Source organism: Rhinolophus sinicus, linkage group LG03, assembly GCF_036562045.2.
Source record: "Rhinolophus sinicus isolate RSC01 linkage group LG03, ASM3656204v1, whole genome shotgun sequence".
NCBI classification, from domain to species: domain Eukaryota; kingdom Metazoa; phylum Chordata; class Mammalia; order Chiroptera; family Rhinolophidae; genus Rhinolophus; species Rhinolophus sinicus.
In genome coordinates this window covers 14272641-14297679 of record NC_133753.1, presented here as the reverse complement: position 1 = coordinate 14297679, position 25039 = coordinate 14272641, and the positions used below count along the sequence as shown (strand labels likewise).

The following is a 25039-nucleotide window of genomic DNA, read 5'->3' as shown; positions in this document are numbered from 1 at the left end:
GAAAATATAATCAATAATGTAACAGATATGTATAGTGCCAGGTGGGTGTTAGACTAATCAGGGGATCACTGCATAAATTATGTAAGTGTCTAACCACTATGCTGAATACCTGAAACTAATATAAAATAATATTGCATGTCAACTGTAACTTTAAAAATAAATAAATAAAGGCTTTTAAAAGAGAGAGAAAAAAAGTTGATTTGGGCAATTTTACAAGTTAGTATTGTCACTGTTTTCATAGTAAAATAGGTTTTTGAAGGATTTTACTTTGTTATTCCTATACTTCCACATATTTTACACAGGGTTACTAGTCTCTTATTAAATCATTTCATCTACTTTATTGATCCTCAAACAATGAGTATTTAGGGATCTTGCCCAATGCTGTCTACGGTGGGGAATACACGCACAACTATATCACTTGGAAGATTACTTCTTATTTATAGGAAAAATTGCAATCTCCTGAGCCTGGTTCTCTTTCCAAAAAAACTCTAGTCAGTAGCTTGCAGGTTTTGGATTTGGAGTATTTTATTCACATTGATTGGATTGATAGCTATTTTATATGACATAATTTAAATTGTTTTTGTAATAAATAATGAATCTATTCACACTCTGGAAGAGGAGAGACACTGAGCATGACTTTAGAGGATTTTCAGGAGATGAGCTCAACCAGATTTTGGCAGCTTTTTAGATTAATTTTATTTAAATTACAAGTGTTTTTAACTCCCAGATGCAATTAACATAAACCATAAATAGATATTCTGTTTCTTTATAATGCAGGGGAGAAATCATGCACAATTACACAGTCAGGAATTTAAACTCAAATATATTCTTAAATACAAATTGTCCATTTTATTCATGTTATCTAAATAATCAGAATATCATCAAAGAAGGCAAAAAGTACCAGACACACTTCTGTCTCTTATCTGTACCTATTCACTGAGTTTAAAATGCTAATATCCATTGACTATCTCCAAAATGATGTACATTGAACATAATATTCATTATTTAAGTAGATTTTAATGAATGTTGAAAGAAAGGAGGAAGTAAAGATTTTGTGAATTTAAATATGTTTTCAATCTGGCTTTCAAAAGAGCTCTTTATTTACAAATAAAACACTTTATTGCTCATCTTGTAAACACATGTCCAAAGTGGATAAAAAGCTTTCAGGAAAATTATTGATGTTAAAACACACTCATCAGGGTTCATAAATACTATGTATGATACTTTGGCAACAGCTATAGAAAGTGAGTTTCTATAATGGTAACATTACAAAGAAAACTTTATTTTAAGTGAGCTTCAAAGAAACAGCAATTTATAGGATTTTGGATTCAACTGACGTCTAGACTCTTAAGATACCTCTAAGAGCCCCCCAGCCATTGTAAATCTTGAAGGATTACCATCTACTGAAAGTTCATTAAATATTCCACTGTTTCAATATGATGCTATTTTCATTCTTCAAGAACTTTTGTAAAAAGTTCTCTCTCTCTCTCTCTCTCTCTCTCTATATATATATATATATATATATATATATATATATATATATATATATATATATATATATATATATATATATATATATATATATATTATGTATATACATATAAAATGTTAAAACTTAAACTATGCAATGACAAAGCCCTTCTGGACATACTAGAAATGGATCCACTTGGAAAGATTTCATAGTATCAAAAGTAAACTGAATTCCATCCTTGCTAGAAACAGGTGTATATGATATGCTACGTTTTAAATAAATGTCATGTAAAAAAAAGATAGTGATATGAGAATAAGAGCTTATAGACACTAAGTTAGAAGTATAACATACACTGGAATATTTGCAGCCCTCGATTTTGTCCTTACCGGAGGTGCAACATTGGGCAAGCTGCTAAACCTGTCTATATATGGTTTACCCATCTGTAAAATGACAATGTTATTATCCACATTTCAGGGTGCTAAGCAACATAGGCGCTCAATATGTAATAGCTTTTTATTTTTTAAAAAAACAAAAAGAAACATATATTATGTAGTAGAAGACCGAGTTAGTTTGGACAATCTGAGTTAATATTAATTCCCTGGCCTTGGAGTTCCAGTAGGAAGCCAGAAGATTTTTGTAGGAGAGATGAGTGGAAAATTCAAGAATCTTTTTTGGAAAACAGTGTTGGGAGTGATTGACTTATTCCCCTCCATTCAAGATACAAATGTGCTATGCCTGATGGGTTTTCATGGAGATTCTATCAGCATGGGACAACATCTCCAAAGGGCTAACCTCAGGAACCTGGCCCTTAACGGCAGGTGTGCTGCATGAAGTAGCCCCAGCCCAGAGAAATATGCTGACATATGTGATCCACAAATGGGAAGTGTCTTTTGTATCGGTAAAGAACACAGTATCCCATCATGGCTAAGTTCCTTGGCTCAGTTAGAATTCCTACTCCCTCACTTACTGTATGATTTTGGCTGAGATTCAGTTTCTTTTTATATAAAATTGAATAACTGCAATCAATGCAAAAGGATTATTGTGAGCTTTCAATAATATTTTGTATAGAAACTACTTAGTGAAGTAATGGGCACATTATAAACACCAACTGTATATTGATACAGTAACAAACTATTTTGAGCAAAGATTATTATATGCACCAGAATTGTTAATAATATGTGTGCAGGAAATACCTTCATCTAAAATATACCATAAAAATTTGGTAAAACATTTGCAGAGGGAGGCCAATTATTTGTCTGTTGTAAATGTGTCTGATTCCAGAAGGTCTCTGGTTATAACCCCTGAGTACTCACAAATTTTATATAAAGTATGTCAGGTACAGAGTTCTTGAAGTGAAATCCTTAAACCATGTACAGAAAGTAACATTTAGGAGGAACCTGAAATTTGTACCCAAATACCACTTTTTAAAAAGCATACACCTAATCATGACTTATTGTAAGTGGGATGTCATAGAAAATACAGTCATAGTTCTGCTTCCAAGAAGCTGCTGCAGTGACAAGGGAAACTAGAAAACTAGGTGGCTGAAAATTGGTTGGAAGAGTTAAAGTCTATTAGAGTTCTGCCTGTCCTTTGTTGAAACATTCTAGTTAATACTTCAGAGAAATACTCCAAATAAGGAACATTTGAATGAACTTATGAAGTGACAAAGACACCCAGAGACAGCAAGTTGACTGAGTATGGCTGACACAGCAGACAAATCTAGAGTGGAAAGCGTTCTTTACAGCTCCTCAGTGTGCTTAAGTGTCAGCAATTGATATTAAGAGATTCTGAGGAACTATGAATTGAGATTAATCGCTTTTCTTGAAGACAACAGAAGGAACATAGTTCAGTAGGGATTGACCAGGGCTCTTATCTGACAAGTATATCTAGAACAATTCAGTTTTGAGACATGCATGGAGTGGTATATATATATTTCACATGTGCCTCAGATTTCTCACCTGTGAAGTGAGGACAGATGCTATAGAAAATCAAGGATGCCAAATTTAATCTGAATTTTGGATAAACAATGAATAATTTGTATTCAATATTTGAGACATGTTTTTCATAAAATTTATTCCCTGTTTACCTGAAATTCAAATTTAACTGGGTATCTTTTATTTCTATTTGCTAAATCTGGCAACCAAAATGGGAATAATAATGAGATGTAAAACTTAATAGAATTAATACATATTAAGTACTTGGAAACATGTTCAACACAGAGAAAGTGTAAATTGTTAGCTTTTAGTAAAATGACTACTAGTATTACCACCCTCGTGTGAATATAAAAGACTTTTTTTTAATGAACTGAAATCTGCTATCATTTCCCATGTACAAATATTTAATTATTCACACATCCAAAAGTCATAATCACTCCATGCAAGCAATTTTTAATCTGAATGTATGCTATTTGGGCTTTATGTTATTGCATGGATGGCAACATGATGTTTATCAAGTTTATACCTTTTGGTTTGCCAAATGAATCCTTTAGGAGTTGATTGATTCCAGTTACAGTATCTATTTCCCAATTTGTTTATCTATCCATTAGAGAAAAATAGAAGAATGACATCTGGCTTTGTTTGAAATGAGTCCATTGGCTGGTCTTTTTCAAAGCAGTGATGGTTGAAATAAAACTGTCCTAATTCAGGATGCATTTCTTTTCTTTTTCTAATGAGGGAAATGGAAAAAGCTAATATTTTGAAGTATTCATCTATGTGTCTGACACTTGCAGGTACAGTTCCTTTTTACCCTGTCAGAATACCTGCTCCATTTTGGTCCATGAGATATGAGACCTTGGTTTGCCCCAAGGAAATCTAATCTAAGCAAAACTATTACCAACATCAAATTCTTGTTTTTGTTTAGGCCACATTCAAGTGTCAGTACCATTTGAAGAATACATGATCCAATTCTATCACCACTACCCAGGCTAGAAAAAGATCCTTTAAGATAAAGAAAGAGAAAGGAGACCTGGAGGGGAATCCAGAGTATCAGATGTTGGTGAAGTTGCAGCCAATCCCCTTCCCTAGGAGGAGGAATAGAATCCCAGAGAGGTTTGGGTCTTACGAATAAAAGAGGGTATGCCCCCTTCCTGCCTGAATGCCTGGGAACTGGCAAGCTTCTCAGAGTTCTCCAGCTCACCATGACATTGCTGTGTAGAATACAGACGGCAGCATGGAGATCCCAGGGAAGTGGCTTGGGATAGCCCAAGTCAAGTTCTCATCCACGTTGAGGGGACATAAATTGTCACCCATGTCATCTTATGCAGTTATAGTGTTGCAGACAGGATACTAAGAGCCAACAGCATCAGAGTGGTCTTTTATAGTGTGTAGAGGAAAGGCTATATAACCAGAATCCAAATGACGAAGCAAATATTTCTGCAGATAGTGAGATAATGTCATAAAGCAGTTCAAGCCAATGTTCACACACAACCCCTGAGGACAAGATGCTATGTGTTCCTCCCAACCTGCAATTAAATGCTTCTCTGATGAGAAATGACGGAGAAGAAGTAGCCTACATTGCTTGAATTTTTTTTTCCTGAATAAAAGGAAAACACTGGAGTAGTTGTTTTCATCCTGAATGGAGTAAGAGTTTAAGATGAAGAGGAAACCTATTTATTACAAAGAAAGTTACATTGCTCATCCCTCCTCCAAAGTCCACATGGTGAATGAGGCTTAAAGATTCATATCTGCCATCAGCCATTATGAAACCAATGCAAATACAGCTAATTTTGAATATGTGCATAACAAAGTGATGAGATGATTTAAATGAACACCCAATTAAATATATGAAAATGTCCATGTAGATGTTAAGAGAAACATTGATTGAGTGCCTACTATGTGCCAGGCACCATATTAGGAGCTTTATAAATGTATTTACTTTGCTCTTGTCCATAATGCTAAGAGATATGCAGCTTTAACAATATTAAACCTGAGCTCAATGAGACTGAATAATTTGTCCAAGTCTCATACAGCTTGTGACAAGGGTTGGTTTGGAAACTCTTTGGGATATGAGAACAGAGTTCCTTCCTGATAAGCATCATTTGTTATCAATCACTGTTGAACTTAACTTTGGATAGACGGACTGAAGTTTATAGGGCTCTTTTAACTCTCATTCATCTATATATTTCAAGAATCCAAAGGTCTTGGCCAGAGCCAAGTTTCTGTGGAGGTAGCTTCTTCCCTCTTCAGTAGCTCCAGAACTAGGACAGCTTTGGCACCAACAACTTTTAGCTCTCCACTGCAAACTAAACATGCAGAATGTATAAAAATGTGTGTTATTCATTCGTGATGAAAGGAAAAAGATCTACTGGATTTGTGACAAAAGCTATGGGTTAGTAAAAACATCAATAGTAGAATGCCTCGGAATATGTCACTTCCATTCTTGACCACAGGTTTCTCTCCTAAAAGGCAGAGATCTTGAAAGTGCATTTGAAACTAGACTTAAAGACTGACTACAGAGTCCTCCCAACGTCCGGTTCAGAAGTCATTTGTGGTATTCTTGTTTGTTTGTTGAATTGAATTGAATCCTGACCAAATGGTCTCCTTTCAGGTAGTGTTCATATTTCTTATAAGTCTTGTCTCTTAATCCTGGGATCTGCTTTAGAATTTTGAAGTAAATTCTAACAGTTTATGGTACACATTAAATTATTATCATTAGTTGTGAATGCTGAGGTTTTTGTTTTTTCTTTTTTAAATTATTTCCTGGATATGTCAACAGAAAACTTTGAAGGGAGTGTCTCTGGCACTTTAATTCACTCCGTCATTTATTCCTGGAAGTTTCTCAGTAATTTGTAATCTATGGTGCTTGATTTGCTGCAAGCACATTTCCTTAATTAGCCTATGAGAACAGATATTTACTACAAAAAAAAGACAGCCCGGGAACATTATTTCAGATTCACCACAGCCTAGAAAAATAAATTGTTTTCTACAGAATTGAGAGAAAAGAATCTCAGGGGCTATTATTTCAATGTTAAGCATGGTTTGATAAAACAGATTAAATTAAATTGCTCACATTAGAGTAGCTCTTCCCTTGCTACTGAGGCTGAGAAATAAATTGGTCTAAATATCTTGATGAAATATTCACCAAATGTAAATTTTATTGTGGAGACAAATTACTTGTTAATAATTGAAAATATAATGTAATCAATGTTTTACTTGGTGCCTTTAAGACATTTTAAAAAATAATCTATCTTGATACCATACTATCAGTGCTCCAAGGAAACACTAATATTCTCTTTTTTTAAAATCTTGGACGCAATAAATTGATTTTTTTCCATAAAAAAGAAATAATAAAGATGGGGAGAGTCTTTGCAATCTGATAGAATGTTTCAGTCTTTTCATGTCTTTTTAGTTTCTTACAGCAACCTTAGAAATGTCTGGTCTTGTCAGTTCAGAGGCGCTGTGATAATGTTCCTAAATCCAAGAAATTTGCTTTTCTTCTTGGTCGTTTCTAACGACTGGAGCCAAATCCATGCTGTCCATTCATGAATACCTAGTCCATTTCTCTAGAGTGGTTTCTTCTGTTTCTCTGGGCAGAATAATTTAAAATATCACTAACCTTTCCTTAATTCATATACATATGAGTATTTTTAAGAATTTTTTGGGGAGGGGCGGATTGTAACATTTTAACCAAAATAACACAGAGTGCCGTAAAACTCCTAAAGTGTTTTCTTATATAATAATCCAATTTTAATAATTAGCATAATTATTTCTGGGGCAAACATAATACGTTACAATTTAAACAATTTAATAGAAACTCATCCTGACCATAGCTTTGACATTCTGACTCATTAAGAAAAGAATCTGTGTCAATAAACTGATGGTCTTTACATTTCACTTAAAATCATGGCCTGTTCTTTTCAGAAGCTTAGACAAAAAATTTTAAAACCTATAAGCAAAGTTTCTCTAAGAAACAATTTATCTTAAGTCAAGAGTGGAAACAGGAGAGTTTTGACATTTTGAATCAGGTCCAAAGGAACTGGCAGTGTGAAACCACATGAAAATGCAAGAACATTTTAAAGAAAAGGTTACTATAGTCTTTTACAGTAATCCTAAAGATATATAGTTCAGATTATGCCAGATTTAGATAGAAGTACTTGGGGAAAAATGTTCTTATTCTACTGAAACTCGCTTTCCTCTCCTCATCAATTAGATAACATATTAGGCATTAGTCAGAGAAAGACATTTGAAAGCACTGCCATTTTAGCATAATCCTGAGTAATGTCTATAAAGTTCCATAGCCCAAATTAGAAAAATTCCACATTAAGAGGAAAATATAGCCGCATGTCTATAGCACAGGAAGAAATATGCTCAAAACAATGACCTGGAGACAACACGTTGCCACACAAGTGACTTTTCAAATCAACAAAGAATATTTAATAATTGCAATCCCTAGTTTTAACAGTATGTTCATGTTGCATTAATCTATTGCTAATTAGTAATTTATGGATAGTCTATATTATAATATTAGTGAAATGGTATCTCTTATTGTCTATTAACAGGCCAGTCATGCATTGCACTACAAGTTCGAAAGCAGGAGTATAAACCTAAACAAACATAAAATCAGTACTTGATATCCTAGACCTTCCTACTGTGGAAACAAAATCCATAAATTGAGGAAATCATTAGGAGGACAGAATTTGATAGGGAGTCTAGAAATTAAATGTTTGGTGACTGTGACATCTGAGTGTCTGTAAGCATTTTTAACGAGGTGTTAATACCTACAAGAAGGGCCCAAATAGTTCAGTATCTAAGATGGCTTTTAGCTCTGTGGTGCTCACTAAGCCAGTAAGACCTGGATGGAATGTCTGTAATGCTTTAGCAGCTGGCAAAGCATAAGCCATTCAGGGACAGCAAAAGCTATAACTCCAACTTGAACTTCCCAGGATAAATTGCCTTGAAATATACCTACAACTAAGAGAAATTATTAAATATTTAATGTAGAGATGGGGCAGACCTAGAGTTTTAGTGGTTTCTTTCCTCAGAGGCTCACAACTTTATAATAAAAAGTGGTAATGATTGGGGGGAAAATGAATGTTTCTTTTTTATGCATATAATTGATTCTCACAAATATATATTATTAAAATGTATATCTTAAGAAACTATAAACCTTTCAATGTCTCAGGTCACACTTCTACCTAAGGATATAAATTTCAGCTATCACTGCCTTGAAAGGAAAACATCTGTTTATCAAGACAGCAAACAAAATAGTCAAATCCAACTGATCCAGGTAGATTATTAAAATACAACAGTTTTACTGAAGCTAACTGAAAAATCTTATAATTTGAACAACAGAAGTGTGTGCACACTTGTATGCATGTGTATGTGTGTATGTGTGTATGTATGTGTGTGTGTATGAACCTACTATGGGCAAGCTATTGTCCTTGATACTTTAAGTATATAACCATGTTTATGAAAAACAAATTCTTATAGACTACTATATTAGTCAACTCAGGCTTCCATAACAGAATACCATCTCACAGTTCTGGAGGCTCAAAGTCCAAGGTTATGGTATGAGCATGGTAAGGTTCTGGTGATAGTCCTCTTCCCAGCTTAAAGATGGCCTCCTTCTTGCTATGTCCTCACATGAGAGAGAGAGGAAGAGAAAGAGAGAGAGAGAGAACGCTCTCAGGTCTCTTCTTACAATGACACTAACTCTGTAGGATCAGCACCCTATTCTTATGACCTCACCTAACCTTAATTACTTCCATACAGGCCCTGTCTCCAGATACAATCATATTGAGGGTTAATATTTTAACGTGTGAATTTGAGGGGGGGGTTGAACATAAGCATTTAGTCCATAAACACTACCATAATTTCTCTCTTCCCATAATATATAACTATTGGAAAGAAATATAAAAACAAAAAAAGAAAAAGAAAGTCATAAAAAATAATTGCATGAGATAAAGCATAGATAAATTCCTGTGAATGTTTAGATGAAAATGAAACTGTGTCTGGAAAACAGTTCATGGGAAACTGCAATATCATGTATAGATGACACATACAGTGACCACAAAATTTGTTTTCCAAATGACGTCACTTTTAGAGTTAAAGGGGCACTAGTCATCAATGCAAAATTGGCCAAGCACATGGCTTGGGTCCACCAGTCGCCTGGAGTCATTTAGCCTTATTGGAGAAGACAGAGTGTAAGAACAAAGCCGGGAGAATAGACTGAGGTTTAGAGTCAGACTGGAAGTGAATGGAAGCCATGAAAAGCTTCCAGAGGCAGGAAGGCCATGATAAGATCTGGGCTTTATTATGATAAATTGGGAAACAGTGTAAGTGGAGTATATGGACAGAATTTAATGAAGCTGGTGGAAAAAAGAAGAGGAGACAGGTGAGAGATGTGGAGACAGTGTTGATAGAACCGAGGTGCTAGTGATGAGGGAGTTTGGTGGCTCAGATCTGGGCAGCCGATTGTCTGTTTGTCCCCTATCCTTTCCTTATATACTCTTTATTCTTTGCGCCATTCTTTGAGCTTGGCACTAAATATTGAAAACCCGCCCTTTACGGTGTGAAAGTGGGTTGTAAGTTCCAGACATCCTGAAATTGCTGCTGTCCGATTGAAAAGTTCTATGTGTGAGCAGTTGGCTCAGGTGACCTCTCAAAGGTAATATTTTCTTAATGCCACTAAAGCATACCTCGTGTGCAAAAAGGGGTAATATATTAAACACTGTTCTGCTTGAGGGATCTTCCGAAAGTCTCCAGGTACTTCCTAGCTGAGATCTCTTCATCCTTCAAAATAAAAGTGAAAGGCAATGCAGTCTGGGAATTCAAATGTTTCCAAGATTTCTAACACTGCCCTTTAAGAGTAGAGTGAGGTAGGCTTTAGATAAGAAAAAGAGAAAAGATATTATGTTATGAGCCCTATACTGCATGATTAAAAATAGCCTTAATATAAATAGAAAAGCAAGCAAGTCACTGTTCTCTGCTTCCCACTTCTACCCACCAAAGGAAAAATCCATTTCAGAACTTGTCAGTTTATCTGGAAAACATTTAGATTTTGCTGTTCTAGTTAGAAGGGCAGGAAAACTATATCATAGGTAATTTTGTTCACTGAGCAGACCAAAGTGTTATCATTTTGTTGTTTGTGCAGCTTTGATGTATCAGTTTTCAGACTTTTCTTGCTATTCATGGAGTAGGATACAGTCATTTTTAAAAATTTTATTTTCTTGCTGTATGTCAAAGATGTGTTTAGAAATGATTTTGTGGGAAGTTAAGTTTATCCACAGACCTGCAGGCAGAAATCTCTTCCTCAAGTAAGAACTTCTACACCATACTTTTACAGACTTTTAAAAGACTTAGTGGTCAGTTGTTATAATCACATGCCTTAGAACAACTTGTGGACATTTCATTTAATTATAAAAATTTCTGACAGTCATTTATTTTTGAAACCACTGGTAGGTACAGGTCACGCTCAGAAGTAATCATTTGTCAGCCTGATAGAAGCTGCCACCTCTTCTCTCAGGTAGGGAGTGTGTTTCTTAGTTCTGGGCTGTGCATGCAATTTGCAAAGGATGCAAATGGGAAACGGGGCGGGGGGGAGGGAAACTAACATACACATACATCAAGACATCACAGACTTTGAAATAAGTAACTGAACATTTGAGAAAATATCAGATCTTGCAGTGAGATGAAATGCGTAAAATTCAGAATATTTCTGAGGAGATCTGAGACCCTTTCGACTTTAATCATAAAACCATTTATTCCTTTGTAGAATGTGCTCAGGGCAAGTGAGATACCAGAAAGCCAGAGTGAAGCAAAGGAACAAAAGCAAAGCTGGAAAACAAGATTGGTATGTGGCCGAAATAGAATTTGAAAATAATATTTCAGAGAATTTCATATTAAGAAAGCTTAAAATAATAAAGCTTTATAGGAATGTGGCTTTCACAGAGTATAAGCTATCTTCTGCAGCAGTTATATAACTAGTGAGAAAAATAAGAGGCTGCAGATTGGTGACAAATAATGCATCAAGCCAAAGTTTAAAGGTCAAGACCAAGTAAGGCAGCCCCAGTGATGGTGAAAAAGAATTGGGGACACTTTCCTCAAAGGAAAGAAGAGATTTTCTTCCTAGTCTCAAACATCAGTTCAGAACCTTGACATAGGAAGGAAATAATTTTAAGACAAAAACCATGGGAGGAAACTTCTGGGAAAATAATAGTGTATCCTCCTTTTTCTGAGTTCCCAAGGTGAGGCAGAATCACCAAGAATGCCTGTGATTAGGTGATGAGATATAAAAGACTCAGCAAATGAGGCTGAGGTCAGAGAACTGGTTTGATGCCAAAGGATATGAGTGTTACGTTAAATTTAAGGAAAATAGTAAATAGCCTTTAACAATCACGAAGACCTACCATTCATGTTACACTTACTTCATAAAGCATGAGTTGGGGGTGGGAGGTAGGGTGAGTTCTTATTTTCCCAACGTCCTCTTCCACTTCAGTTTTATTATATACAGATTTGAAAAGCAAAGCCATTCTCTTCACAGTAGTGAGAAAAGAGTGTTTTGTGGGTAGGATGGTAGAAGATTGCGAAGGATACTGTGGGATTTGGCAAGGACTGGCCATAGGGATTTCAAGAGAGATTTGGTAGAGTGGGGGCCCTAGAAGCTATACTGCACAGGGCTAAGTCCAGGGTCCTCACACATTCCTGTGTGTGAGATCTACCCATAATATTTGCTCAAGTGCAGGGTCACGGGCCCCTGAGATTTTCATTCAAGTGAGAGTGGTAAGACTGGCTTGAATCTGCTGGGTTTTTTCCAAGCACCCTTTTTTATGTTGGTGTGATTATTCCTCCGTTGAATTTTGAGAAGTGATAAGTGAGGGGTAAAGCAGTAGAAAGAATGTGCACAAAATTCTTTGGAAATAGGAGAGTGTTCCTAAACGCACTACAGCCCCAGAATGTTATTGAGGGAGGGGGAGGAAGAATCTCAGAAGAGCACTGATTCACTGAGAGGCTCAAAGCTGTTAGATTCACATTTTTAAAAAAGCATCTCTGGAACTTAAAGTTTTTATCTATAGCCCATTTCAAACATTAGGATTTTCAGCAGCCTTTCTTACTCTCTAACACAAAAGTGATACTTAAGTGGACCATTACATGTTAAGGCAGAAGCTGAGAAGCAAAAATGAGAAAAGGGCCATTTCCTTGGGTATATATAATGGAGGGTTGGGGGGAATCAGTGGAAAAGGTGAAATGATTAAGAAGTAAAAATTGGTAGTCACAAAATTGTTACAGGGATGTAAAGTACAGCATAGGGAATACAGTCACTGATACTGTAATATCTATGCATGGTGCCAGGTGGGTACAAGACTAATTGGGGGGATCACTTCATAAATGTCTAGCCACTATACTGTACACCTGAAACTAATACGACATAATATTGAATGTCAACTGTAATTGAAAAAGAAAATGTAAAAAGAAAATATTCTGTTACAGTACTAAATGGTAGATACTGTTAAAGAATTTTACAAGGAAGGTGCATAAAAGTATTTTTCAACTGATTTTAATTATTTTACAGTTGCCAACTACTAAACTAATTTAACTATATTTTTTTTCCAAAGAAACTGCTTCATTGCTCATGCTTGGGATCCTCAGGTGTTAAGTCATGGGTAACATGCATCAAAATCATCTAAGGGATTTGTTCACAGTGCAGATTCCTGGGCCCTACCCCACACTACCTGACCTGGAATCTTAGGGGCTGTTGGCCTGTGAATATCTCCCTTTTTTAATAAGCTCCTTTGGTCAACCTGATTCACCAAAAATTTGGGAACCAATGCTTTGCTTCTTGTTGTGATGTTCCAACCCTTAAATCGACAATATACAGCCGGAATTAAGCTGGTCAAACCAGTTAATAAAATATTGAAATGTATCAATAATACCTAGTAAATAACAGCTTCCCTGACTCCCTGCTCTGAGTGCTAGGGCCAATAATAAAAGGATTCCCCTAGTCTTCCCAAGATCCACCTGGAACAGCCCACTTCCCCATATTCAGAAACGAAAATAGCAATGCCCGTGGGAGCAGGGGCCCTGAGGACCCTCTTTGATTGTCATAGTCCATACCCTTTCTGACTGGTCAGTGAACATGCCCCACTAGTGGTTAGTTCCTTGTAGCATCATGCTGGACCCCTGTGGATTCCAAAAAGAAGAGTACTGTAAAAGTACAAACTTACAAACTCTACTTTGCTGCAGGATCTGATTTAGCAGATCTCAGTATATTGCTGTAAATTTATATATTCCCAACAGGTTTCTACATGACTTTGGAGGTCACCCCGGTTTGAAAGTCAACCCAAACCTTGCTACTCCAAGTTTGGTGTGTGCACCAGCACCACCAGCGTCACCTGGGAGCTTGTTCAAAATAGAGCATCGCTGGCCCTACTCCAGACATATGAAAACAGAATCTATATTTTAAAAAGATGTCCAGGTGATTCTTATGTACATAAACATTTGAAAGGAACTGAGCTACTGTACTCCACAAATTCTTTGAACTAGGTCAAGGATGCCCAGGTGAGAACTTTATTATAAAACAAAAAAAGGAGCAAGTATTGAGGAAATGATTAGCCTATATCTTGATGGGGAAAAGAAAGAAAGCTTGGAATGGCCCCTAGGGCATTTACTCAAGAGAAATGAAAGCAAATAAATTATGATCAATCCATTCAATCAAATATTACTCAGCAACACCAAGGAATGAACTATTGATACACATAATAACATGTATACATCTAAAAATAACTTGACTGAGTAAAAAAAAAAAGGCAAACAAAAAAGAATATGCATTATACTATTCCATTTATATAAAGTTTCAGGAAATGCTAATTAATCTCTAGTGACAGACAGCAAATCAGTGGTTGCCTGGGGATAGAAAGAGGAGCAGGAAAGCTGGATTATCAACAAGTACAAGGACACCTGTGGTGACGGTTATCTTGATCGTGGTGATGGTTTCACAGTGTATACACGTATCACGCATGTGAGGCATATGTATGATATATGCATATCAAAACTTCTCAAATTGCACACTTAAGATATGCAGCTTATTATATGCCCATTTTATTTTAATATTGTTGTTTTTTTTAAAGGCAACGGACATTGAAGATCTCTTCCTTAGAATTTGGTAGAATTCACTTGTGAAACTACAGGTCATAGTGTTGTTTGTTTGTTTGTTTGTTTGTTTTATGAGAGTAAGTTTCTTGAATATTAGTAAACAGTTTATATATTAGTTTATTGGTTTCAATTAGTTTTAAGAACTAACCATTGAATTTATTTGTTGGTTCTGTCATTTTTCTGCAAGTACAGTGTTGATTGTTTTGACCCAAGTTAAGAAGCAATGGAATAAAATAGATATATAAGGTTAGTACAACAAGCGTGGGAACAGAAAACATTTTAATATTTTAAGAAAAATCACAAGTGTTTTTTATTAATTAGTATATAACATCGTGGGAAAATTTTAGGTAATATTTCTAGTTGTGGTAAATGTTTGAACAAATATTACTTTTAAAACATATGTCTTATTAAAAACATGAATAATATTTTTCAAGATTTTGGGTTTGTTTTCCAATTAAAAATTAATTTGCACAAACTAAATGCACTATAAGTAATTTTACTATTCCAAATAGCTTGCATTGTTTTCAATTAGTGTTAAAATTTATGAGAGTAACAATTACATTTTCAAATACTTAAATTATAAGTAATGGCTTATAAAAGTGGGTTAATTCTTATAATGCTATCAATCATAATGATTTACTCAATCCCCTTGCAACATCTCAGGAACAATTTGTCATATCTCTGACAGAAACTCTGGACTGCTAGCATAGTTATAATAAATATACACATTTGCCTCTTGTTTTTATACATTATAAAGTGAATACAGGTAAGATTGGAAAGGATGAATACACAGCCTTGGGTCACATTGGGATACACATTCACATTTACCAGTTTAAAAAACGTAAAACAGACGTGTGTGACTGAATGGAAATATATAACGTGTGTTCACGTGTCAGTCTTTCCTGGATCTCTGTTGCTCTGATCAGTGTTTAGATATAACTGAGTGTGGTCACTTACCTGCCTCCAGCTTTTTCTGTGCTGTGGGGAAACAGAAGTTAATTGCTTTGGCTAAAAGTGGTAGCTATTATGTTTGGATAGAACTGTGCTCCTCACAATAGCTGCAAAAAATATATGAGTGAAAATAAAATAGATATATTATTGAGTAAAAGAGTATAATTGTGTCAAGGTAAAATTGCTTCTTTGTGGGAGTAGGTGAAAATAAGATAGTAAACAGCATTTTTAAGACATAGAAGATTTGAAGGGTAGTAATGTTTGTTCACCTTGATTTAAAATACTTATAAATAACGAGTATGAAAGAAGCATTAAAATGTATAAAATGCTTACAAAGTTGATTCAATTTTTATGGTTTTATTCATAAGATGAAGAACTAGCTTGCTAATACAGAAAAAATGTTATATCAGTTGTATAAAAAGGTAAAACTAGAATTCGGTTACTTTCTGTTATAACAGGTTTATTTTTCTTGTTTTTTGTGTGTTTTTTTTAATATCATAAGAGACTTACATTTTTGTGACTTTTTTTTGTATGCTCCTAAATAATTTTTTAACAAGTAATTTCTGAAAAAGCTAGAGATCTTAAAGTTCTTTGTTACTTGATGAAAAATAACCAAGTGTTTATGTTAAATAAAGTGTGTTTATCTTATATATTACCTCAAGCTTTGTCTTTACACACCTAGGACTTATGCTTATGTCTTTTCTGCAATCATTTTTTTATATTTTCTTTCTGAAATTCAGGCCCCCAAATCACGGTAATACAATATCTTTTGCACTCGACCTAGGTTTGAGGTTTCCAAGCTGACTCTGGGCAACGCCAACAATAAGTTTTTCTCACCTTATAAAATGAGAAGGCTAAAAACCAGTATGTGTGTTTGGCATTTTTCATGTTTTTAATTGACTCAATATTATTGTGAGAACTAGCCTACTTATCAAATCTGCAGTGTGAGAATATTTCGAAAAATCGGAAGAGAAACCCAGCCTTCCCAGGTTAATTATATATAAGTAAAATGATATCAATAGGAATGCACACAAATAGGAATTCACACAAATGTGTACTTTTCATGTCGGATACAAGTAAAATCATGTTCATGTACAAAGACTGGTGGAATAACTGTCAAAAAATTCATTTTTAAAACATCTTTTATAGCTAAGTTTTAATAGAATTTTTATTGATGAGCACTCTTTTGTCAATTTTTCCTACAGTGGGAGTCATCCAATTAGAAAAGATGGCACAACATCTGTCCTTATTTCATATGAAGTCATCAATGAAACGACCCTAGCCCCGAAAGTCATTCAGGTCAGCTTAAACTCACTGGTCATGGTTGTAAATGACAGACAGACTAGACCAAGACTTCCTCTTGGCAGGTCAAGGTATAGTCTGTGTGCTTGTTAATACATCCTATCATACCTTGATTCATGCCTTGCACCAAGTGGAAAAGTCAATATAAAAATTTAAGGAAAATGCTACCTGACTTTATAAGGTAGACTGATGGTTTTGTTGTTATTGTTGTTGTTGTTGTTGTTGTTGTTGTTGTTTTGGGGGGGTTTCAGCTGCCTGGGTCAGTCCATGACCCCAGGTGGTATGATTGAGGTCAATACTGCAAATTGGCCTCATCCTGCTGCTTGGAACCCTGTTGATGGTAGCCTTAATTAAACACTGTATGAGACAAATTGAATGGATTTGTTGCCCACCTCTATGGCTACATTATAATTAGAGTGGCTGACAGAGTAGTATACTCATGAAAAGGTTTATTAGATGCAAACAGTCAAGAAAAGAGCTGTGCATATTTTGGGGAGACACATTTCCATGTGTCTCTTGCAGTTCTGTACATTTTTCAGACAAAACTCAAACTGTCTTTTGTTGTGGACTATCTTTCCAAGGATGTTTCTATAGAAAAGAGCCTTGGAAAATAGAGACAATGTCTCACTCAAGATTAAGGGGGAAGATCTGTTTACTGTCCAATATAATAAAGACTATGTCTCCCTTGGAACAAAGGATAGGTTTGCTTGTAGTCCATTTAAAAAGATTTGGGTTCCCTAAGTTTGAGTTTCCTCAGCTGTTACACAAGCCCACTGCTGACCAGTATTCACAGTGTTCTTCTGCATTGTCCCATGAGATTGGGGCCATGAAGAACTGACACAAACATGAAGCTCATATTGTCTCCTGTGCTGTAACAGTCTTTTGTCTCTGACCCAGGAATCTTGCGTCTTCTGTTCAAGTCCACAAAACTATGGCAAGTTAACTTATAGCTTTCATCTAGGGTATAAAAGCTCAGACCTTTCATTGCTCTTGATACTGATCAGTTCTCTTCAAAAGTACTAAGATCATGAAAGGCAAAAACAACATCTCAGTGTGTTTCAGATTAAAAAGACTAAAGAACTATGACAACTAACTTCAGTATATCCTCCTGGATTGAATTTTAGTACAGATAAAATATTAGTCTTGAACTTGGTGAAACTAGAATAAGTTGTGTCAATTAGATAATAGCATTGTACCAGTGATATTTTCCTGAATGTGATCATTGTTCCATGTTGTATGAAAATAAACTTTGACATATTTTGAGGTAAAAGGAATCATGTCTGCACCTTACTTGCAAAAGTTTCAGAAACAATATAAAGAGGAGAGAGAAACCAAGGAAAAAAAATGAAAGAATAGTAACGCTACAGTGATAAATGTTTATATTTGTGCAATTTAGGTGAAGAGTATACAGGAATTTCTTATTTTACTGTTGTAACTTTCTTCTAAGTCTAAAATTATGTTTAAATAAACTTTTTAAAATAGACAATGGAAAAACTCCAAAGGAAAAAAAATAACATGATTTCTTCAATAAATAAATTGCAAGGAAAAAATTGATGGTAGAGGAACCTGTTTAAAAGTAACTTAAAGATGCATCAGTTAGTTGTAATAGAGCAACATTATTAGATCTTAATTCAAATATACTCAATTTTTAAACGTGAGGTAGTCAGGTAAGTCTGAATATTGACTAAATATTTGATGATATTAAATAATATTTCAGGTATAATATACTTTTGTAGGTATAGGGGGAAAAGGTTCCTTTTCTCTTAGAGATGAATATGGAAATGTTTACAAGTGGAACTCACTTCCAGATAACCTGGTGGTGGTGGAGAACAAATGGAGTGTAAATGGAACAAGAATGACCATAAGTTCACAACTGCTAAAGCTGGGTAATGTTAACATAGGAGTTCATTATCCTGTTTTAAAATTCTGCACATTCTTGAAAATGTCCATAATATACAAACTTAAATATCTTTAAATTAAAATGCAAAGGGGCAAATAGAACCAAGACAGTCTTTGAAAAGAACAATGTGTGAGGAATCATTCTATTGGATAGCACAATTTGTAAAGAATATTAATTAAAACAGTTTGGTATTGAAGTAAGGATAGACATGTATCAATAGTCCCTCCATATACAAGTAACTGATATATGCAAAAAATAGCACTTTAGAGCTGTGATGGAAGGACTGTTTGTAATAAATGATGTAAGGTGTTGGTTAATTGGATATCTATATAGGAAAAAAGATTACATTTTACCCCTCCCTCATAATGAGCACAAAAATAATTCCAATGAGTTATAACTCTAAATGTGAAAAAAATAAAACAATAAAATATCTAGAAGATAGCAGAATATCTTTATAGCCTTGAGATGGGAAATAGTTTTTCAATATGTCACAAAAATACTAACATAAATGAAAAATGGATATATTGGTTTATGTCAAAATTAAGTATGTCCATACATCAAAGGTAACATTAGGACAGTTAAAAAGGCAAGCCTCAGAGTGGTAAGAGATAGTATGCAATACATAAATCAAAATAGGGCTTGTATGAAGAATATATAAGAAACTCTTGAAGATACAAAAGAAAAAGCTGGTAATGTAATTTTTACAATGGGCAAGAAACTCAAACAAGATACCATTCAAAAAACAAGATACCCAAATAGTCAATAAACATATCAAAAAGAATTTAACTTATTTAGTTACCAGATAAATGCAAAGTAAAACTATAATAAAATAATCCATGGAAATGGCTAAAATAAAAAAGACTAACAACACTAAGTGTAGACAACCACGTGGGTGAAAGGAAATTTTGCACACTGCTAATGAAATGGTAAATTGGTACTACCACTTTGGAAAAGTTTGGCAGGATTCACTGAGGTTAAATATACAATATTTTATTCCAAGTCATACAGTTGACTGAAATATGAGCACATGTTTACCAAAAAAGCAGGTACAAGAATGTTCAAAGGACATTATATGAAATAGCTCCAACCTGGAGAAAGTCCAATCATTCATCATCATTAGATTGAATAAATGATGCAAAAGAATACTAAAAAAAAAACAGTGAAATTAAGCTACTGCCTCACACAACAGCATAGATGAACCTCATTTATAATATGAGTAAATATAGAGAAGCAATATCATGTGTATTATGTATGATTCCAGTTTACTTATAGTTCAAAAATCAGGGAAATATAATATATGGTGCTAGAAGTTAGGACAGTGATGACTTCAGGGAAGACAGGGGTCAATGATTAGGAAGGGACAAGAAGGGCCTCTTAGGTGCTGATAACGTTCTAGTCCTTGATGTGGGTGATGGTTACAAAGACACGTTTTGTGACAATCCATTGAGCTGTATATCCATGACTAATTTGACCTTATAGATGTATGTTATACTTAAGTGAAAAAAAAAATACACACTACATATACACACATGCACACCAGCCAAAATTCTCGGTCTTTCTTCCCCCAATTTCAGATAGTAAGGGTTTTGCAGAAGGAAATGACTGAGGTTGCCAGCCTTATTTCTGGCAGACTCCCCAAACCAGAGTGCTATATTATTTATAATAATGATTAAAATTATAGTATTTATTATTAATAATCTTGAAAACAACAAATATTTCGTATTTACTAAGCATTAATACTATGCCAACTCTTCTACTTACATTATCTCACTTAATCCCCCCGTTCCGAGGCATATAATGCAAGTACTCATTTTCCTCATTTTCAGGTAGAGAAACTGAGACTTAGGTAAGGGAAATTCATGCTCATAAATCTAGCACACGGTAATTGTACAATTAAAATATACACTGCCCCACTTTGTACCCCTTAAGCTCATCAACAATGCTATACTGACTGCTAATAAATCCTTCCAGATATGTCTGTCATCCACAGAAAAGGAAAAATGAGAGAAGCTGGTACAGAATGATGCAAAGCTGAAATAAACTGAGCCTTGGGAAGCAATTGCTAAGCAAAGGGGTATTAGTAATAACATTTTATTTCTTACAAGAGCGAGGAGGCTGCGTCTAGTCAGAGCAGGTCATTAAACTCCAGAAAAAGTTCACTGAAGCAAAGGTACCTATTGTTTCTCTCACAAAATAACTGGAGGATTTTCCAAAAAGAGTGGAGCAAAAGGTAAATTACCTAGTGGAAATGTCAGCAGGAAGGGACTGCACACTAGGGCCTTTTTCATGTACAATTGACAAAAGCCAAAAATAAATAGAACATGGCAATGGCTCCCCATGTTCCTGTAGCCCCAGGATGCTGCTTTCATTTTAATAAATGATTGAACAAAGTGTTTAACTTCTTTCTGTTTTCAGATTGAGATGCAGGAACACAGGAAATACATTATTGAATATTTCCCTGCCCTAGCTTCAGGAAAAGGGCTGTCCTTAATGACTGGTACTAAGACATCAGGTTTACCATTAAGAGTACAGGAAATTTGAGTTGTTTTATCGCTAGAAATAAAGGCAGGTCCTCTGCCCTCCACATTTCTTTCCTACTTCCCAGTAACAGACTAAAGGTACCATGTTTCCCCGAAAATAAGACCTAGCCGGACAATCAGCTCTAATGCGTCTTTTGGAGCAAAAATTAATATAAGGCCAGGTATTATCATATCATATCATATCATATCATATCATATCATATCATATCATATCATATCATATCATGGTCTTATGTTATAGTAAAATAAGACCGGGTCTTATCAATCTTATCTGGCCAACGGACAGATGTACAGTCTGTGGTCATAAAATAAAACGAAATTTAACAATGTCTATGAGAAGTGATTTTGTGATGGTGCCAAGTGGCCATGAATTGGAAGACGAATGGGAGGGAAGAAGTGATAAGTTAATGATGAAAAATATTATAGTCCTAGTGAGAAGCTGAAACCAATATAATAAACACCCTGTGTTTCCAGGATCCATTACAAAAGGAAAGCATTAGGAAAATACAGAAATACTTTTGCTTTTAGGCTCCTTACAGCTAAGAACCAGCCTATTCATTTAAAAAATATTTTCTTCCCATAGTGTTTTGCATGTTTTGTCATATTTTATGACATCAAATTGAATCAATAGCTTATTATTTGTTAAGTGTTATCTGCTATATGTTTCTTAGAAAAGTATAAAATAAAGGAAATAAAAAGTTGGCGATTTCTCATTCCATAAACGACTGTGTTACAGATTTCATGTGCATTCACTCAATCAAGTCCCACAATCAGTATTGTCCACATTTTCTAAACAAGAGAAGAAAGTCACAGAGACATTAAAGAAATTTCTGAGATTACACAATAAGCAAAGGGCAAAGCTGGGATTAAACCTGCTCTATTTTACTCTGCATTTTGAGAGTATCGTCAAACACATGTTGATTTGTTTGGAGTTTCTTGTCTCTGATGGGAAAAAAAAATGGGGAAATTGCTTAGCAGAAATTTATTGACACCTTTAGAAAATATGTCTAGCCCACTGGCATTATAGAAACTGACTTAACACCAACAGAATGCTGGGTGGAATGTAGTCATTTTTTTCCCCACAGTGCAGAAAGTTAATTCACTGGAAAAAATATTAATCTGCCACAACAAAAATGGACCTAAGCTCCAGAAAAGTCACATACAACTAATCAACTTATTCATTGTTTTTATTTCCTATAGAATCACCTATAAAGCTACCATGGAAAAAAGTTCAGATAAAAACAGTATTGCCACCATTATCATTAAATATTTGTTAAACTTATGTTACATACAGGTAGAAACTTTAGAAACATAGCTTCAATGACAAATTTTGGTAAAATCAGTTTATATGTAAAAATGTGTTCTCCCATGAACAATCTGTGTCTAAATCGTATAGCCATTTTAGTACAAAAGGGCTAGTGGCAAATACAGAAAAGGAGACCAACAAATTGAAAACATGGAAAATCAGATTTGGGATTTGTTAACACCAAAGCCTAAATCATAAATTCTCTGGTGTGAGTGATCCTCAGATATATGAGTATATACTGACAATCTATTTGGAAACTTGGAGAACAGCCTAATAATGGTAGGCCTCAGAAAAGAGGTCACAAAGGAGACAGAGGAAGGTATAAAAGTAGGAATGAGGGAGATGGAAGTTAGGGAACGAAATCTTTTAAAATGGCAGAATACAGAAATAGTATTTGTGTGAATTAGGAATCCTGGGATCTAATCTCGGTTTCTAGTTGAATCTCCAGACCAACCTCTTTGTTTCCCTGAACTGCATTTGAGTTTCCTTTTCTTAATGTGCCTCATTTCCTCATCTGTTACAAATCATTGCTTTCAACAACTCTAGTGCTTCTCCACATTTTAGTAAATGTTTCCTACTGGTCAAACGTCAGTTATTGACAAACAATAACAACTGAGTAAAATAGGAGTAGTAGATTATGGGAGGGGTCAATTGCATCGAGTGACCTAAAGGATGAGAGGAGAATATAGCACACTCAGTTCAATAAGAAAGAAAGCCCTCGTGATCCTTTAAAAGCTGTCACGTTACCAACGTTAAAATGGAATGAATGATAAGCAATTATATTCTAATTATAAGCAATTAGAATAACCTCATCTAAAGTATATTAGAGACCCAATTCATAGAGAGGGTAAGGTGAGATTACTGTGTTTAAGTCAAGAAGTCAGCCCAGGAGGTCAAGGATAAATATGACCACAAGCTAAAGGAGCTATGGGCAAAGGAATCCAAAGGCACAGAAACCTGGGATGGAAATAAATCAGGAAGGTGACCAAGATAAGCACTCAGGAGAGATCAGCATATATGAGATTGCATGCTTGCAGGATGGCAAGATGGATAGCTATGCCCCCAAACAGCCTACTGGCTTAAACAGCAGCTCTCCAAGGCAGGCTATCGCCAACTTTTTAAAGAGATTTCTTCGTATAGAGAGGCTGCCACATGGATCTAACTCCAGAAATATTGGATCATTAATTCTAATTCCTCAAGCCCTAATGGGTCAGAGTCTTTCCTATGGGCATAGCTTGGCTTAAGATCATGTTTTTGAGAATTTCACAGCAAGTACAATTATGTTCTGTAACCTCTGTTTAAGAAGGCAGGATAAAGACCAATATAATTTTAAAAATCATTATTTTTTTAGTAAATACTAATTATTTTAAGGATTAGTAACAAGGTAGTGACCTTCAGCCATCTGGAAAATCAAATTATGTGGAACACAGGATGGTGGAGAAATAAGATGCTACATGAATTATATTTTCCAAGGCATCAAATGATGGTTCCTATAAAATATCACAAGAGACTGACAAATTCACCTAGATTTCTTCACCCACAAATATGTCGTTGAAAGCTTACCTTGTGCCTATTTGGGTGTTTGTTTTTTAATTGGTATGCAATTCTTTTTCTGCCTCCTGTGATAGTTATTCACAGGCTGTTGCATACTGATTTTCATATGCTTGCTTCCTGTCTCGGACCGATGAAGCAATAAATAAGGAGGGGAGAAAAAAACAAACAAACAAAAAAAAACAGGTCTCTCTCTAAACAGCATCAGAGCAGTGGTGCAGGAAACAGAAGGCAACTCCCCAAAGTAGCAAATGCATTCATAGCAAATTCCACCAGCAAATGAGTAGTGTCATCCAACTAATTATATGTAATTGTCCCCTATATTGAAAGAATAAATAATATGAGAGACAAGTATGGCTTGTTGGGGATTACAGTGGTATAAATAGAAGGAAAACAAATGAGGAAAAACTGAAAATAGGTATTAAAATCGTTGTCATAGGCAGTTCATATTACTGCCCGCGGGCTTAAAATTTTCTGTATGCATCCAGTGAATCGTACATGTAGGCATACCAAAGTCAGAATGGAAGTTGTAGACTTTCCAAATTCTAGGGTGACTCTGAGCATGTCACCTAATGTGAAAAAAAACACAGCCAAAACCATTGTAAATATTTTGGTCTCATTAACGTGGCCAGCAGTAATAATATTTCACAATTTCTTAGGCATTCGAAGAGATGAGTACATTGTCTTAAAATGTGGAATAAAGAATCAGTGAATTCTGTCACTATTATTAGTGTGACCAGGACATTCATTAATAGCCATTCCCCTATAAAACAGACACTCTTACATGCTGAAGGAACCTCTGTGATTTCAAACAAAAATTCCAAAGGACAGCAGGAGAGCCACTAGCTCAATGTTATGACGGCCAATACTTATTATATATCCCCCCACACTACTCCCTGTAATTCACTCTGAGCTGCCCAGACCAATATG

General features: G+C 35.0%; 2 long non-coding RNA genes across 2 annotated transcripts in view; one reads left to right on the top strand and one right to left on the bottom strand.

Moving 5' to 3' along the window:
- LOC141570518 (uncharacterized) overlaps positions 1-25039 on the bottom strand; it is a 245798-nt gene that overhangs the window by 94542 nt on the left and 126217 nt on the right. The gene's annotated exons all lie outside the window — the stretch shown is intronic.
- Positions 10867-15941, top strand: LOC141570812 (uncharacterized). The gene is made up of 3 exons (XR_012495265.1): positions 10867-10933; positions 11183-11260; positions 13705-15941. It is a non-coding gene; the product is annotated as an uncharacterized LOC141570812 (long non-coding RNA).